The sequence below is a fragment of the Mesoplodon mirus genome, assembly GCF_964341445.2.
Source record: "Mesoplodon mirus genome assembly, chromosome: 2".
NCBI classification, from domain to species: domain Eukaryota; kingdom Metazoa; phylum Chordata; class Mammalia; order Artiodactyla; family Ziphiidae; genus Mesoplodon; species Mesoplodon mirus.
This window is the reverse complement of record NC_138977.1, coordinates 192,492,487-192,511,503: the sequence shown is the minus strand read 5'-3', so window position 1 is coordinate 192,511,503 and position 19,017 is coordinate 192,492,487. Positions and strand designations below refer to the sequence as shown.

General features: G+C 36.1%; 1 protein-coding gene across 3 annotated transcripts in view; it reads left to right on the top strand.

Annotated features, from left to right (window-relative positions):
* Positions 1-19,017, top strand: part of RNLS (renalase, FAD dependent amine oxidase) — a 305,450-nt gene that overhangs the window by 137,480 nt on the left and 148,953 nt on the right. The gene's annotated exons all lie outside the window — the stretch shown is intronic.

Sequence of the window (19,017 nt, the reverse complement as noted above, 5' to 3'; positions counted from 1 at the left end):
TTTAATTCTGCTAAAGAATTTGGGTGCTTATTGAACCCTCTTGGAAACACAGTTTGGGGTAAGTTGAGATTTAGTGCCTAGCATGGGGAGAAATACCATGGAAATAACCATTCCTAAGTTACTTAGTTGAAACAGGAAATAAGAGAGTCCCCTGGCAGTAAGACAAACATGATGCCCTTTCCAAATCTTAAGAATTTTGATTAGGACTAGTTTTATCAAAGAATGTTCTTGCTGATTTCTTGTACATCTTCTTCCATCCCTTAAACCCATCAGGTAAAACTGTTTCATGTTCATTGGAGCTAAAGCCCCTTGGGAGCCTTTCACTAAAGGTAGATTAGAATTCATTTTAAAACAAAAAGACTAAATGATGAATGGGTGTGCATTGGGATAAAGTGATTTGGGGAGTTTTTTGTTTTGTTTTCTGGAAGATAACAGAATTGTTGGGAGACACTTGTAACAGAAATGTAAATACCATGTTAACTATCTGTTCCCACTTTTTTCCTCTGTGAAAAAAGGGAAAGGAGAGGGCTTAAAGTGAATTATAAGGCCATGAAGTTAGAGGTAATTACAGGAATAATTCCCTCTCTGAATAGGTTTTAATAGCCCAGAACTTGTTGCCCTACAAGGTTTAGAACATATAATTCTATAGATTTTCCTAGAAAACAAAAGATTTTTCTCCCCTCTGTTTGCACTCTGTTCTTATCAACCTGCAGCATTCCCGTTTGTACCTCCCTCCCAGGCTAACGGCAGTGCTCTCTCTGTGTCTCCATCCCACTTTGTAGGTACCACTCTTATAATACCTTTAAAATCATATGGTAATTTTGTATGTTTTCTTAGCTACTAGTCTGAACTCCTTGAGGACAGTTGCCATCCTGTTTATTTTTTATTTTCTCAGTTCCTAAAATAGTGCCTGACAGATAACAGTACTGAAGAAATATTTGTTGAATTGTATTTGTATAAATCAAATAGTTTAAATGCAAGAAACATGTCCAGACTTGATTAACTAACTCTCAGTGAAATAGGCACAGGTTATCTGTGTTCCTGGCTTCTCTGCTCTCCATCAACCTCCGGGTACACCCCCGCCTTTATCCCCACACTTTGGAACAAGTTCTGCTTCTTGCTTATTTGGTCACAGGGGAAAGAAATCTGATAAACCTACTCATATTGAGCTGTAATTGACCTTAATATGTTTCCCTTGAGTGACTTAACCACCTCTGTTTATTTGAGCTCTGAGTAATTCTGGGTTAGGCTTTATAACTTTCAGTAAGGAGTTGACCTTGTGGGAGGTTTGAAGGTTATAATCATATACCTGACCTCTCTAAATTCTAACCATTGAAAATAGATCAAAAAGCCATGTGGATATAAAAGCATTATTAATGAAACCCCAATAGACTCCTAAAGAACAAAGTCCCCAGCTGAAGTGGGATTAGAGAACATCTTAAACAGGAAGCTGAAGTTAGTGCCTCATATTTCCCAGATATCAGTGCAGCAACCACTTATAGGAAAAATTTGAGCTACAAAATTGACTCTGAATGTATTTCCTCCCATGATGCCACCAAAATGTCACTGGAAAAAGTCACCAATGGCCTCCTAATTATCAAATCCAATAGGTATTTCTTTGCCTTTATTTTAATTTATTTCCTGTTGTTATTTGGCTCTGTTGAATATTCCCTTCTTGGATTTTTCTCTACCTGGGCTTCCAGGATAATACCCTTCCTTGATTTCCTTTTCTCTTACCAACCATTCTTTCATGGGCTCTTCTTTCTTTGTTTACCCCTAAGAGTTGGTGTTTCTCAGGGTTCTATGAAAAGCCATCTTCTCTTCTTACTCTATGAATAATCCATCAGCAGTTTCATCCACTCCCATAGCGTCTACTCCTGTCTATATGCCATCAGGAAATCTACATCACTAATTCAAAGCACTATTTATATTCCAGATCAATATATTCTTTCTTTTTTTTTATTCCATAAATATTTTTTGACAAATTGCTCTGTGATAGTAAATAGTGGGAATACAAAGATAAGAGTCTCTGCCTTTAAGAAAGACTAGTAGCAGAGGCAGCCATGTAAACAGAGTACAGTGGTAATATCCAAAAGAATATATGGGAAGCATTGAACAAACAAACTCAAATCAAACAAGGAGATATAGAGAAAGACCTTAGAAAGAGCATGTGCTTTAATGACACAAATGCTGATTAACAGTGAGCATGGTTATTGATTCAAGTTTCCTTTCCGTCCTTTTCTTCTCTTTCTCTTGGGTGATGGATGATCTGAGTTCCAAGGAGGGTATTTGTCTGCAGACCTCCTCTTTCCTCACTGAACTCTGGGGGTTTCATTTGGTCTGTATTGTTGTGTTGGCATCCTCTGATATTCATGGTCCTCCCATGACTTCTAGTCTGATAGCCCTCTCAGTATGTGTGGACCTTCCACAAAGGGCTCTGAAATCTCTCAGCTGGTCTCCCTACCTCTTGCTGGGGTAATTCAAATCCTTTAACCGGACCTCAGATCCATCTGCATAGACACTATCTCACAGATGGCATGTGATAAGGTGGGAATTTTCTGATATGCACAGGCTTCCCAGGCTCTACCAACTTATCTTTTGTCATGTAATTCTGAAAGATTTCAGCCTTGGATGGGTGACAGAGAAAAGGCATCCTATATTCATGTCTAGCTTCTCTCCTCTCTTCTGCCTGTCTCTCTCTAAGCCCCACCCTTTATCCCAAGAAAGGTGTTGATTTCTTCTTTCTGTCCTTTTTCATCAAGTCTGTAGCTTTCCCTACTATAATATTCTTGATGTAACTTATACATTTTAAGTCTTCCAGACTCTACTGCAACTTACAAATATATATTTTTTCCTCTCAAAAGGCCCAACTCTTGTGAATCAAAAGCTCTTTGGCTTTCAAACTGTTGACTCTAATTTCAAGGACCTATTTTGGAACTCAAAGCCAAAAATTGCACTTTTTGTTCCTGATGTTGCCTTTGTCTCCTCCCTTCCCTAAAGCACAAAACTTCAATCTTCTTTAGTTTATTGTTAGAAAGACCAAATTTTTTTTAATTAAGTAAGAAAAGGAAAAATGCAGTGGATTTCATAATATTATTTTGCTACACAAGTGGCCCATATCAACTTTCCATATTTAATTATATGCCCTTCCATTTATAAATTGTCTTCTAACTTCTTGACTCAGTATTAAATTTTTTTATTTAGGGCAGAGAATAAGGCAGAAAAGTCTTTTGTCTTCCTCAGAGCACCTGGGTTTATTCATTCATTCATTCATTAAGCAAACATGTATTGAATACCAAGAGCTGTTGACAAAAAGGTGAATGACAGTCCCTGTCCTTCATGAGTTCATGAGTTAATAAAAATCACTGTTAAGTAGTAAAAGGAAAGTGGAAAGTAAACCAAGATGACTCAGAGGAGAAGAATATAAATCAGAATGAGGATCCAAAATAGCTTCCTAGGGGAGGTGACACTTGAGCTGAGTTTTAAAGGTTCAATGAGTTCAACATGTCAAGGAGAGTTTTATTCCATCCATAGGGATCCACATGTATCAATAAATGGGAGCATAGTTGGGAATTACATCTATTTAATTGTGCCTAGAAAAAGTAAAGAGTCTTTGGTGATCAGAGAAGAGAGATTAGTATTCAATAAACAGTTCAAGAAGGACCTTTTATGATTAATAGGAATTTGAATTTAACTTTGAAAACTGTGAAGAATTATAAAGAACTTAACTTTGAAAACTATGAAGAAAATTATTTCTATAAAGATATAAAAGGATTTAAGGATTTTTAAGGAAATCCTTAAAAAGGATTTTAGAAAGGTCACTCTGGCCACAGTGTCAAAAATGTAGAGAATGAATTACATTTTTAGGTGGATCTCAAATTAGGACAAAAGTTATAAGATTACTGCAAAATTTAGATGAGTGGTAAGAACCTGAGTACAGATGATGAAATACAGAGGGGAGGATTTGGAAGATGTATAGCAGGTCTAATCTTCAGGCCTTGGAATTGGGAGTTGAGGAAAGGGAGGATGATGCTGAAGTTTCTAGTCACTCAGTGATTATGAAAATAGCAGTTTTAATCTCTGAATTAGGGAAGGGCAAATTTGAGGGGAAATATCAAGTTCAAATTTGGCTGTCTTAAATTTGACACACCTGAGGGACATGAAGTAGAGGTGTCTAGTGGAGAGCTTCACCTTAGGATCTGTGACTCAGTGGAACTGGAAGCATTGATGTGATTGTTAGAGGCATGAGTGTGGGCAAGGTGATCCATCAGGAGGAATGTGAAAACATGGAGAAACAGAAGGCGAAGAAGAAAATCCTGTGGAACATGGTGCAGGCCAAGGAAGAGGAACCCTCAGAGACCAGTAAAAAGGAACTAGTGGGAGGAGAGGAGAGCCAGCGGAGACAGGCACAGAATCCAGGAGATAAAAGAGATAAGAAGGAGGGCTAAGTCAGCAGGTGCTTATGATGTGGCTCCTGTAAATTAAGGATGGAAAAGTAATGAGGGAACAAGTGGAAAGTATGAACACAGAACTCTGTGGCTTAAGGAAAGAATAAGTACTGAGTTCTGCTTTTTCTAGAAGATTAACAAGAAGGAAGAGTCAGGGTGATGTACCAATGGGGGGGGTCGTTTTAAACCAGATTCTGAGGTGTTAAAACCAAGTTTTGATCAGGTAAATGTCCAATTATGACATGTAATATAAGGAAACTCATTTTAGTAAGGCATATATACAGACACCCTTCCTAAATGAATAATGTTTTTGTATAATATATGCAAAAGGTACTTAAGAGAGAAATGTCCTGGAGCAGTAAACTGTTTGTTTTCTCTGGACGTCCTTTAAAAAAAAAAACCAAACAACTAAACAACAACAAAATCCTCCATAAAATTGTATTAACCTACATGTTAAAAGAATTATATCCCCTCCTCGGTTTTATATCATATGACTGAGGACCAGGAGGATCTCTGCAGAAGGGCTTCTGAACAATTAACAAACTCCAAAGAAATGTTTCCAGGCTCTTGTCATATTATGTGAGCTTGTCATTCCTGTGGCAGAGAAGCTTTTGCGAGGGTATCACCGTAGGGTATAGTAACCCTGCCGCCTCTGCCTCAAAGGAGCTATTTTCTTCCCTGCACACAAAAAGTTCGAGTTGGCTGCGTGGGTAAGTGAGAGCATCACAGCCGGGAGCTGTGCTACTGAGGAACCCCATTAAGACCTGTCAAGGTTTGCCATTTCCTTTCTATGTTTATTAGTCATGGAATAAACACAGTAACATTTGAATACAGCCGTTGCATCTCTAGCCCATCTTAGTTGTTTGTTTGATTGTATTTACTTAGAAAATGACTTCTTCTCCATGAAACATATACCCCTTGAATTACTTCACATACTTGGAAATGCACCCCTCACTGCTGTGCCCGCCAAGCAGGCTGTGACTGAACAGAGCACACCTATGCTTGACAGTGGAAATAGAATTGATTCCAAATATTCCAAATCATGGAATACCAGGCATTCCAGAGTTAACATTTCTTTACCTTCTCCATACAGAGAGGATAGCACTGAATGCTGCAAATATGCTGGGAGACTTTTAAGACCCATAAGCAATTTGCCTTTCAGTATCTACTTTTTTTTTAATTTTGAGAAAATGCCCACTTCCCAGCACTCCACTCCCCCTTAATCACCATGATCAGCATAGCAGGATTTCAGTGAATCACCATCAACTTTTATATAAGTAGGTGGGAAGGAAGAGCTCACTCTAAATTAGTGCTGCCTAGATAGGAATTTGGAAGGTTTCAAAGGGAAAATTCAAATGAATTTTCTGAGAAAGAAATTGTTCAGTCTGAGGGTTTGTAAATTGTCATAGGTTCCCAAAAATACATTACTAAGCATGAAAAAGAAGAATTTTTCCTTGATTTGTCAATTCATAAGTCATCATGATATAACTCATTTGATCCAAAGGAAAAATAATACTGAAATATTCATATTTGTATTATTTATACCACATGCTTGTTTATAAAAAGAAAAAGTGATTTTCCTTCTCTTAACTCAAAATTCCGTAAAAGAGGTTATTTATGCTAATTTACAATTTAAAGAATTGTCATCCTTAGATCATGTATACTGATGATTCCCTACCGAGCTTCCACCCCTCCTTCCTTCTTCCAAACAGAACCTGAATTTGTTCAGGTATCCACCCCTCCCCCAAGCAGCCCAGGAGACTGAAGGGAAGCTAAACACTTCCCAAGGTCCAGAGACAGTCTTGAATTTCTAAGCTAGGCAGGATCAGATTCTCCTGTAATGACTGTAATAAGTCTAGTTAGCTGGTCATGTGACCTAGTTTCAGACCACAGGAAGGATTTTTATTGCATACTTGGGGCAGGGGTTTTCTTTCTCATGCGAGACATGAATAAGGAAGTATGTAGTTCTCATTGCTAGGAGCACATATCTAAGGAGGAGGAGAGGAACCAGCCTTAGGAACAAGTCAACACCAGATTATAGAGGAGACAAATAAAAGGAATTTAGCCCAGGGGGATATGGTATGGCTAGTGAATTAGCCAAACATGAAATCTTTTCTCCTTGTGAGCTTGCATTATGTGAGATAATTTCCTTATTATTTAAGTCAAAGTGAATGGGGCTTTTCTTTCTTTGCATCTTGAATAATACTATTATGATTAACATTTTATATTCATGTCTGGGCAGACCCTGCAAATAATTGAAATCCAAGTCGGTCTATGTACTTTGATTGGAAGAGTACCAGCCACAGATTATCTCTCCTACCAATCTAACACCAGACCTGCAATCCTGGCCCTTAATGACTGCTTTAAGCTAAAGCACTGTGTATCCATGGAGGTGTTTGTTAGGATGCCAAAAGGACTGACATCTTAAACTGGGTAGTCAAATGGAATCAAAGTTTTATCAGAAAGTAGGGTGTGGGAGTAAGAATTGGGAAGACTTCCAACAGTGTCCAACACAGTCTGTTATCCTGGGATCTGGAAGCTGTTATGTTGGGTAAACTTTGAATTGGATTTCCCCCTAAGACATAAACCTTGGATACAATAATTGCAGCAATTCTTATTATAATATCTTGATTCTAAATAAATTATTTCAAATTGTAAATTTTTCTAGTTTTGAGTAACATTGTTGATACAAAAATTAGCCCCATCAATTATGAGGCTTTAAACACAATCTTTTATTGATGTCCTTTCTACATGCAGATGTTAATGAAAGGCTGGTATAGCTGGAGGACTGAGAGGCAGGTAGGCAAAAAGATGGCTGTGCCTGTCTTTTCTCTTCAGGCCAATTGATGCTTCTTTGTATACTCACAGATTGAAAGCCAATAGTCTTATCAGTTTCCCACAAACAAATTTTCCTTGTTACAAAAAATAAAGCTCAAATGCATTAGTTTTATAGTTAGTATTTTCTCAGGCAGGGCCTAACGTGCACTTTTCACTCCTGTTCGTGAAGTCGTTTAGTGTTGTAAATTATACATTAGCCTCCAACTGCTGTAAGCATCACCTCTATTATTTGTGTTCTTCATCAATAAATTATGCCATTTCAATAAGATGCAAATTTCTATCAACAATTTTGGTCTTGAAATTACAAACCTCAAGCTTGTATAAATAATATATGGAAATGGAGATGGTATCTGCAAACTGATTTTATTATTGGACACTTAATGATAATGAAATATAATATTGTCTTAAGTGAGTTCTTTCTAAAACATCTAGAAATGGGTCCCAAGCTGTCCTGCATAGCTCTCTTGATATAAAGTCATTTAGGTATGGGGTAAATGATAGAATTCTGAGGGACAAAGACCAACCTGAAGCCCAAAGGATAGTTTTAAAGAAGTAACTCTTAAAAAGCACTTAGTTTGCCTGCATTAGGGATTTGTGAATGCATAAAATGGTTTGTAGCCTGGCAGCATTTCTCACAAGCAAACTGAAGATTACTTTGGTGCCAGTATCCATATTAGATGATAGAAGCTTTAATTGATTAAGAAATTGTGAGTGGCTTTGTCGACCTTGATGGAAATAAAATATAAAACCTTTTTACTCTGTGGAATTGCTATAGGACAGAGGCCTGAAATTTTTGTTCTAATTCAGAACCATCCTGGGAGACCCATCTGGTCCAAGGTTATCTCTGATCCAAAGAATCCACAGGATGTTTTGGTGGGCAGGGAATGAGAAGCCATAGGATGAGTCTAATGTTGGCCTTCTGTGTGGCCTCTGACAGACGTGGGGCCTCCATCTGGCCCCTGGTACCATCAGACTTTTGAGCCCAGAATGAACCTACAACATCAGCCCCATAGATGCTCCTCCCTAAACATCAGGGGAGGAATTCCTCTTTATATTCCCATTTCCCTTTCCTTCTTATCCTCACACGTTACTTCCTACATTCCCTCACCTAAACTATCTAATGGGTGTCATCACCTTGCCCCAGGATCCTGGCATCCTATTTCTTGGCTCCTTTCTGCCTCTATCTTCCTTTCAATGTCATCAGCTCTTAGGGTGTTATATCTAGGACCTTGCAGAGAAATCAACAATTGAGATCTCATTTTAGTGATAAAATAATGTAATAACAGTGGTAAAATTAGTAACTAAGAATTATGTAGTATGGTTATAACAGCTATAATAATAGTTATAAAGTAGCTCTTTATTGTAACCTTCCTATGTGGTAGCCACTGAACTAAGCAATCTTACATGGTTTCTCTTGTTTAATCCTCTAATAGGAGCCACTATTATTATTCCCACTCTGTACCTTTTTATTCATTTCCTTTTGCACTGAAACTGTGTCCCTTTTGCTTTCCAGCCATCTACAGAGACATGTTTTATGTTTTCTGGAAATTTTTAATTCCACATTCTTTAATTATTTCATTTTTATAACAGTCTCTTCTTGTATTATGGTGCTGTTATCCTCTAGATTCTCTCTTAGAATGTTATGTTTATTTAAGTATTGAAGTATTCTGCTGGTTCTATTAATTCTGTTTCCTTATGTACTTTTTGGGGGTATAATTTGTTGACCTTTGTTCATATTTTTCATGTTGCTTTTGGTTTACCCCAAGTATTTACTAATTTGTTTCTTATTTGTGTTGACACTTTGTGTTTGAAAATCTTTTGGGGGAGGGTTGAGGGAAGAAGATACAGGTTCTAATTACAGGTGCTCTTGAATGAAGGGGAAAGGAGAAATACATGCTCATTGTAGTGTGCTGGGAACTTTCTTTCTGGGCTTGGGGTTGCCTTGCCCCTCTTAGAGGTCTCTGGTTATCTTTGGTCGTGCCTGTCTTCCAAGTCACAGGGCCCTTTCTCACTGTTTCAGCAAATGGAGGATTTGAAGTGGGGAAGTAACAAGATGGCTGATCAGAAGTTAGTTTGCAAATTACTCAGACATGCCTCTGCTACATGTATCTCTCCCTAAGCACAGAGCACATTTTTTAACTGCTCTCATCTTCACAGGGTGCGCTCCGCATATTTTGGGGCATAGTTTCCTCCAATCTTAGTCTCTGATTTCTAACTTTCAGGAATGCTTGAAAATCTCTAGCTTTTTGGTAGCACAAGTTCTTATTTTCCAATGCTGCATGGTTTTATAATTCTTTTTAAAAATACCTTTTCTGTCATTTCATAGGATTTTGTATAGGAGACAGTAGGATTCCTGGATTCTATCTACCATTTTGAACCAATATTTACTCCCACTTCACAGATGAAATAACTATAATTAGCTTAAAGAATGCAGATAAAAATCTGAGATCCTATCTATTCTGATCAAGTCCTCTGATGCCAGAGCCTGTGTTCCCAACCAATATGTACTCTGATTTTCATTATAGGCTTTCCAGTTTATGTATAATCACATTCAATAGTTCATTTAGTTCACACATTATAGCCTGTAAGGTTTTATGACTATTGTCTCCAGTTGATTGATGAGGGACCCGACTCAGAAATGTTAAGTGCCTAGCCCAGGAACTTACAGCTAATAGTGGCGTGTAGCAAATATTTCTACATGTGCAGCAAGTAATGTTTGGTACATAATAAGAAATCAGGATAAAAGAAAAGCTTTATTCCCCTGCACTCCAAGACCTCACAGAATAGAACCTGAAGTAGAACCCAGCTTTCCTAATTCTCAACCTTTCTGGGTACCTTTATACTAAGCCTCACTACCTCAATTTCCTTGGTCCTGTTATTAGCCCTTTTTCAAAGTCATCTTGTTAATACACACACACACACACACACACACACACACACACACACACATACCCTTACTCTATTGGAGATTACAAATGGCAAGACCTGGCTTGTTTTTGATATGACTACATCCAATAATGCATTGATGTTTTATGCAAGTATACATCAAAGAACTAGCCCTTAGGTTTGCAAAAGATTTCCAATATGGGCTCAAAGCTCCAAAAGTTTTGCCTCTTCGTTTTAAGGTAGTTCTGCAATGTACTTGGAAATAAAAGAGAGAGAACTAGTTGTATCAAAGAGAAAACACTGACAAATCAGAAGTTTACTGAAGAGTCTAATCAACTGAGGGGTCTAGTAGACCATGCTGATTTTTAATAGTGCTAGTAGACACTTCAAATAACACAAACCACATTGCACTGAGGACTTCTAAGAGACTGTTATTGTCAACTGGAGAAAAAATGGAGAGCCTTTAATGAAACAATTGTAAGCACACTGTATTACATTATTTTGATTTGGGTACTGTTACCTAGATCATTGTACTCTGGGTAGGAGAGTATGAAAGCAGAAAGCATTAGGTATCAACAATGAGTGGCATCACTGAAGTGAAATTCCATTGCCTCTGCATAAAGAAGTTAGATCTAAGTCCACTCTTACCCCTTCATTAGCTCATTAGCTATTGTTGTTAACAATACTAGTAATAACAACAACTATCATATGTTCACAGGGCTATTGAGATGAATATCTGGGCTCCAAGAAGGGAATTTTATCTTATTTATTACATCCCTACTGCCTTACTTCTGTTTTTGCTTTAATGTAAAACAAAGGAAGCAAATAATAGAAACAATACTTTACATTTGCTATTGCTTAATTAATCATAGCTGTCTATAAAATTTCCTCTTTTAATGCTCATCAAAACATTGTAAAGTAAATATTATGATTTTTAGATTATAGCTAAAGTATGATATTTAGTTATTAAAGTAAAGAAACATTCTGAGAATTAAGTGACATCCTGTGTAACACAAACACAGATTAAGTGTGATGAAAGGAAAACTCATACTCCAGTTATCTGTTTCTGAATCTGCATGCTTATGCCACACTGCCTTGCTTCTCCAGCAATACTCAGAAGAGCAAGTCTGGACCACTGAGGTTTTCTAATACTAGTTTTCATCCCTCAGATGAAGATGTTCACCTTATAAATATATGGGTCTCAGGATTCACTAACACCACAGGCCTCTTGGAATTTCTCTGTTCTGCCCCCAACTCAACTCATCACACCTATCTGTATGTTCAGCAGAAAATCACAAAGATATGTAAAATTGAATCTAGTGTTTCTCCTTATTTTACTGAAATAACAATTTGCTTTCTGTGACTACTAGATTAACATAACTTTTTAGTTCATTGTTTTCAGTGTCAGGTATTAATGTTTTGCCTGGGTAAACACAATTTCTGATATTCAGAACTTATCAAGAAATTCAGCATGGCATCACTAAGAGCTATATATTATTTAAAAAGAAGAATTTTCAGCTGGTTCCAAAATCTCACTTCAGCTCTGTACTGGCTATGATGAATTTGGCTTAAAAGCAGTAAAGTGTGTTCTGGCATTTTGGCTCCATTTAAAAGATTATAAATTGCAGACATTCATTTTAGTGTGATCTTTTCAGCCCATTCATTTCAGTACCTCTTCAAAAACTGAAGACAAGACACATACCACAGACTTTTTAAAGGGGGTCAGATTTATATGCTCCTTGGTATTTGAATTGAAAACTTTTGACTTTAAAAAGTGCTTTACAATCTCTAAAATAACAAAACCAAGAGTTATAGCCCATAATCCAACAAAAGAAATGAAACAGGAATCATAAAAAAAAAATTCATTTAATCCAGAAGAAAAGAGAGAAAATAGAACAAAGAACAAATGAGAAAAACAGAAAACAAATAGCAGGTGAAAGACCTAAATCAAACCATATCAATCATGACATTAAATGTAAACTGTTTAAATACCCAAATTAAAAGCAGAGATTGTTATATTGAATTAAAAAAATCAAGACACAACTATATGCTGCCAAAAAGAAACACACTTCAAATATAATGACATATATATATTAAAAGTAAAAAGGATAAAAAATATATACCATGCTAACACTAATCAAAAAAAAGCTGAATGGCTATATTAACATTAGATTTCAGAGGAAAAAATATTAATAGGGTAAAGAAGGTTATTTCATAATGATAAAGGAGCCAATTCAAGAGGACAAAAGAGTCCTAAATGCACATATACCTAATGAGTTTCTAAATACATAGGGGTAAAAAAAAACTTGGTAGAACTACAAGGAGAAATGGTGATCTCCACAATAATTATCAGAGATATCAATGCCCCTTTGTCAATAATTTATGGAACAGAGAGACAAAAAATCATCAGTGATGTAGTACACTTGAATAATACTTATCAATCAACTTTACTTGACTTATAGAACACTCCAGTGAACAACAGCAAAATACATTCTTTTCACATGCACATGGAAAATTTACTGAGATAGACCCCATTCTGGGCCATTAAAATATTTTCAGTAAATTTAAAAGGATTCAAGTAATCCAAAGTGTATTCTCTGACTACAGTGGAATTAAATTAGAAATGAATAACAGAAATATCTCTGAAAATTTTCCAGATATTTGGAAACTACATAACACAATTCTGAATAGCCCATGGATCAAGGGAAAAATCAAATAGGAAATTATAAAGTATTTTGAACTGAATTAAAAAATACAACATATCAGAATGTGTGAAATACTATTAAAACAGTGTTTAGGAGGAAATTTATAGCACTAAATGCCTAAATTGGTAAAGAAGAAGGTCTAAAATTAGTGACCTCAGCTTCTACTATAAGAGGCTAGAAAACAAAGAACAAATAAAGCCAAAGTTAGCAGAAGAAAGGAAATAATAAAGATCAAAGTGGAAATTAATGAAATAGGAAACAAAAGCAATAGAGAAATCAATGAAACCAAAAGTTGATTCATTGAGAAGATGAAATAAAATTAATAAACCTTTAGCCAGACTGATCATGAAAATAAGAAAGACACAATTTACCAATATCAGTAATTAGAGTGGTAACATCAGTACAGATTTTACAGATATTAAATGGATAATAAAGAGATATTAACAGCTTATGCCTGTAAATGTGACAACTTAGATGAAATGGACAAATTTCTTGAAAGAAACAAACTACCAAAGCTCACTCAAAAAGAAATAGAAAACCTGAATAGCCCTAGATCTACTAAAAAAATTGAATTTACAGTTTAAAACCTTCTCACAAAGAAAACTCCAGGCTCAGATAGTTTCACTGAGGAAATTCTACCAAACAATAAGAAATAAATAGCAATCCTACATAATTCTTCCAGAAAATTGAAGTTGAGGAAATAGTTTCCAACTCATTCTATGAGACCAGTATTATTACCCCAATGCCAAAACCACACAAAGACACTGAAAGAAAACTACAGACCAATATTCCTATGAACATAGAAACAAAAATTCTAAACAAAATTATAGCAAATGGAATCCAACTTTGTAAAAAAAAAGGATCATGTCCAAATGGGGCATTATCTCCCGAATGCAGGGTTGGTTTAACTTGCAAAAAAATCAATGTAATTCACTATGTTAAGAAACTTTTAAAAATCTATGATCATCTCAATAGGTGCAAAGAAAGCATTTAACAAAATTCAATATCCATTCTTGATTAAAAACTCTTAGCTAACAAGGAATAGAAGATAACTTCTTAAATCTGATGATGGTATCTATGAAAAACCTACAGCCAATATCATACTTCATAATAAAAGACCAAATGACTGTTGTCATCACTTTTATTCATCATTATTATACTCAGGGTTTAGCCACTGCAATTAAGCAAGAAAAAGAAATATGAAGTATCTAGATTGGAAGGAAGTATCTAGATTTAAAGGAAGGTATAAAACTGTCTTTATTCACAGATCATATAAGCATCTAGATAGAAAATCCAAAATCTACAAAAACAGAGAGTGAGTTTATTAGCAAGATTGCAGACTCTAAGATCAATATGCAAAAATTAATTGTATTTTTATATACTGACAACAAGCAATCAAATTTTTTAAAAATTAAATAATACATATACAGTAACATTAAAAATAAAAAAGAAAACACTTTGGAATATATCTGACAAATGATATGCAAGACCCATACACTGAAAACTATAAAGCATTGCTGACAGACATAAAGACCAAAGTAAATAAAGAGATACACCTTTTTCATTGATTGGAAGACTTGGTACTTTCCCCACATTGATCTGTAGGTTTAATGTAATCCCAATCAAATTCCCTGTGCGATTTTTGGTGGAAATTGACAAACCGATTCTAAAATTCATGTGTAAATGCAAAGGACCTAGGATAATGAAAACGACTTGGAAAAAGAATGAGGTTGAAGAGCTAACATTACCTGATTTCAAGAATATCATAAAACTGCAGTAATCAAAACAGTGTGACATTGGCATGAAAATAGAAAGCTTGTCAATGGAACTGAATAGAAATAGTTCCACACATATAGACAATTGATTTTTTTTTCACACACACACACACTGTATTTTATTTTTACAAGAGATAAATAAACTGACACCAAGCATTGTAAATGGATGACCACAACAAAAGCAACAATGATTGAAATTACCAAACATGAAACACACTCATACTATGATAGACAATTGACATTTGACAACGATTCAAAAACAATTCAGTGGAGAAAAGATAATCTTTTCAACAAGTTGTGCTGGATCAGTTGGATGGCTATACACTAAAAAGAAAAGAAAAGAAGAACTCTGATCTGTATCTCAAAACGTATAAAAGATTCACTCAAAGTGGATTATAGACCTACATATAAAACCTAAAATTATAAAAAAATTTTCAAGGAAAATATTTGTGGCTTGAAATTAGGCCAAGATTTCTTAGATATAACACCAAAAGCATAATCCAGAAAAGAACAAATTAGTGAATGGGACTTGAGCTCAGCAAATGACTCTAACCACCCTTGTCCTTCTTAGCCCTGGAAGACAGATCAACTTGAACTCAAGGTTCATTCAACAGTCTTGTTTAGGAAACTGAAATTGACTTACATTGCCTAAAAATCCTTTTTCTTTTTAAACTTTTAAATATAACAGCAATGCCTAACTTTTGAATAACATTGTTAAAGTTACAGATGGACTTTCTATATATCATCTTAATTATACAGCAACTTTTAAAAGGAGGATAATCTTATTATGCCCACCTTACACATGATTAAACTGAGGCTCAGAGAGATTCAGTTACTTACCCAAGGTTACATTGTTAGAAAGTGGTAGGGCCAGACTCTAACACAAGTTCCCTGATCTTGGAGTCTGGTTGTTTTTCTACCTTTGCCTCTCTATACAGAATGGTGAATTGGTCCCTGATTTTTAAAACGAAGCCAGTTTTTGCTAGAAGAGAAGATTAATGACAGCATCAACCCTCTCGAGACACCAGGATATTACTTAGTGAACTAGATATCTATCCTTTATCTTTCAAACCTATCATGGCTACCGTCCATGTTTGTAACTATGGCTAACGGGAAAAGATGCATGACCAACTGTCCTTTATATCTTGTATAGAAATAAATTTGCCTTAGCCTTTAATGACACTTTGCCACTCTGTACTCAGGTTGCTGTAAATTAATGCAATTCCCAAAGTGACTACCAAATGCCCATGGTGTAACCTCTTCACCCAGTAGGAGCTGACCCGATATTCCTCTGATGTTGTCTAAATAGATGACTCACTTCAGGGAGCCTCCCTTTGAATTCAGTGCTCTTGGCATTTGCCCCAGTTCTGTAATAGCCACATACCCCAGGGGTAAAGTAATGGATCTCTGACAATCTGGCTGTCCCCTTTATTTCTCTTTCACATTTGTTTACACATCTGTGACTGTCCTCTGAGAATGGCACAAAGTAGAAAGGATAATATCCACCCACTATCCTCTCTAGGGGTCAAAACCACATGAGCAGTCTTATCAGTCTCAGTCAGATTATTCTTCAATTGTGCTTCTAGACACGGGTAAGCCATTTGAAAGCCGAAATAGAGTGTCCTTAACAGGACACTATCTATCAAATTTAGACCAGTATACTTACTGCAGAAGACAATATTTGAGAAATGTAAATGAATAAAAAGTGAGCCTTTCACATTATAGCCCAGCATTTAACATTTGGAAGGGGGGATGCATTTTATAAAGCTATCCAGAGAAATGCAAAATTATATTTTCTTAATAGTAGTAATCCTAGTCCTTTCCCTTGGAAAACAAATTTAGTGTCATACTTGCGTGGCATCCGGAGAAACAGAAATGGAGCAAGAGGTTGGAAAACTATGGGTGGAAGTAAAATACTTTACTTCAAGCGCCTCATGTACATGTTTTGTCTGACTCGAGCAACAGTTTTTATCCTTTTTGATTTGCATTATTTCTGCCTATAAACCTCTCTATTCTTTCTCTATTGTTGTGGGTGTTTTTAGTCTTTATAACAGTGCTGGCAAGAAAAGAGAGTTGGTTTCTCTCTTTCTCCTAGTAGAGGCCAACGTAGTTAAAAAGAGAGAGAGAGGGAGAGAGAGCACACCAAGGTGTGTCTAAGTTGCCTCTGCCACTTGTTAATTGTTTGACCTGGGCAGGAGGAATTTATTTAACCATGCTGAAGTTCAAGTGTTTCATATATAAAATGAGATCACAATACACATGTCATTGTGAGAACCAAATGAGTTACTGTAAAATGTGTAAAATGACAGACATGTAGGAGACATCCAATAAGCATAATTTTTAACTTTCCCCTTAATGAATTTAAGAATATGACTAATTTCTCTCTATTGTATACCTTTGTTCAGGCATGTATCACTATTTGGCTCAAACAGTAAATAAATTCTTATTTGGGCATCAGAAATTTAATAGAAATAGTGCAACCTCCAAATCCTGTACTTTTGATGATTATGGTTCTTTGTTTTGGAACTTGAAATAAGATGTGATTTTCAGTTCGGTTTCTGGAACTTATAACTTAAAATGTGTCAGGTAGGTAAAATTTCTTTAAGAGAAAGAATAGTTCATTGATAAATATTTAAATATTAGATATTGGAAAGAGGACCACAATTTTACACACTTATGGTAGAGGCAGAGGTATGGATTGTCCCAAATTGTTCCCAAATAGTTCTTCTGGTTCTAAAATGCCATAAAGAGCCAGCTACCCTTATCCGCTCAGTGCCATGTCCTAACTCCACTCCAGCACAGGGCTTTTGGCATCCTAACAGATTAGTGGATGAAAGACAAACCCAGCAAATCAACAAGGCCGATAACCTGGACATATAATTAATATGTAGTGTGATGGTAAAGATTAGTCAGACCCACCTGTCTTCCAGTCCTTGCTAACTGTGTAGATTGTGATAAAGATTAAACAAACCTCTTTCTATGTAATAGGAGTCTCTTCAGTTTTCATTGTTGTTGTTGTAAAATGGAGATAATAATGGTACCTGTGTGGAGTACCAGGCACATATAGATGTTCAATCAATATTAAGTACCATTATGAGTTATCTAAAAGAGACCATTCCCTGTTTACATTTAATTCTAACTACAGTGTTATAAAATGAGAAAATGTAAAAACAAAACAAAGCAAAAACTATGGGCTGTCACATCGACTTGCTCCACCCATTCTAACTTTCCTTGGGTTTAAATGATCTTTATTTGATATCTTTCTGAAGTCCCTCCCACCTTCCCCTGCACCACCATTACCCCGTGGGATCTTCCCACATGTGAGAAAGCTGTAAGGCATACTGCTTAAGAACACAGCTGAGTTTGAATCCTAGCTCCTCCTCTTATTGACTTTGTGCTTGGGGCAACTTTATCTAATCACTAGGCACCTATAAAAAAGGATAATAATACCTGTCTCCTGGAGTTATTGTGATAATTAAGTTAATACATGTAAAACACCTAGAAGAGTGCCAGGAAAGTAATACGTGTTCGATAAGCGCTAACTATGATTAAATGCTAGCAATTAGGAGTAACAGACTGTATTCATTGTTTCTCTTCTGAAAGCACCTGTTTATTCTGGGGTCCTGACTTTCTATTGTGAGGGCTTTTTTCCCCTTGATCTCTTTTTTTTTTTTCCCCAATAATAAAAGAAGGAGGGCGAAGTGTTATCTATATACAACATACCGGCCCCATATGTTGTCAGTACAATTGTACTCTGTTGAAGGTATAAGGATGAGTACCTCCCTGGGCTTCCTCATTATTCACATGAGGGTTCATTAAAACAGGGTTTTTGTAAATTATCAAAGGTACTCCAATTTTGACCTGGCTATGACTTTCAACCTGGGTTGTAATTCACATGCATTTCTCTGTATTCCACATTAAACTGTCACCTTCTTGAGGTCAAAGGACCATATCCTAACTTCACTGTATCTACAGCACCTAATGCATACCCAGAAATGTTCAGTAAACTGCCACATAACTGAATGAATGAATGAATGAATGAAGTCACATTCAAAATATAGTATGCTAGCCCTCTGTTCAGCAACAGAGTAAATGTCCAAGTAAGTTTTGAGATAATCCTGGAACTTTTAAATTTTCAGGGAAAGTCTCATGCATTCTATTTTTGGACTTTCCACCTCCCTAGTGTCACCATTCCTGCCATAGTTCATTGTCTGCCGCCCCCCCAACATAATTTGTGTTTTCCTGTCTCTGTGCCTTTACTCTCACTGTCCTTTCTTTCTGGAATGCCTTTGTCTCCTTCTCTACTTATCTGAATCTCAACTCACATCTCACGTGAACATTTCCTTCTCTATTCTAAGTGTACGT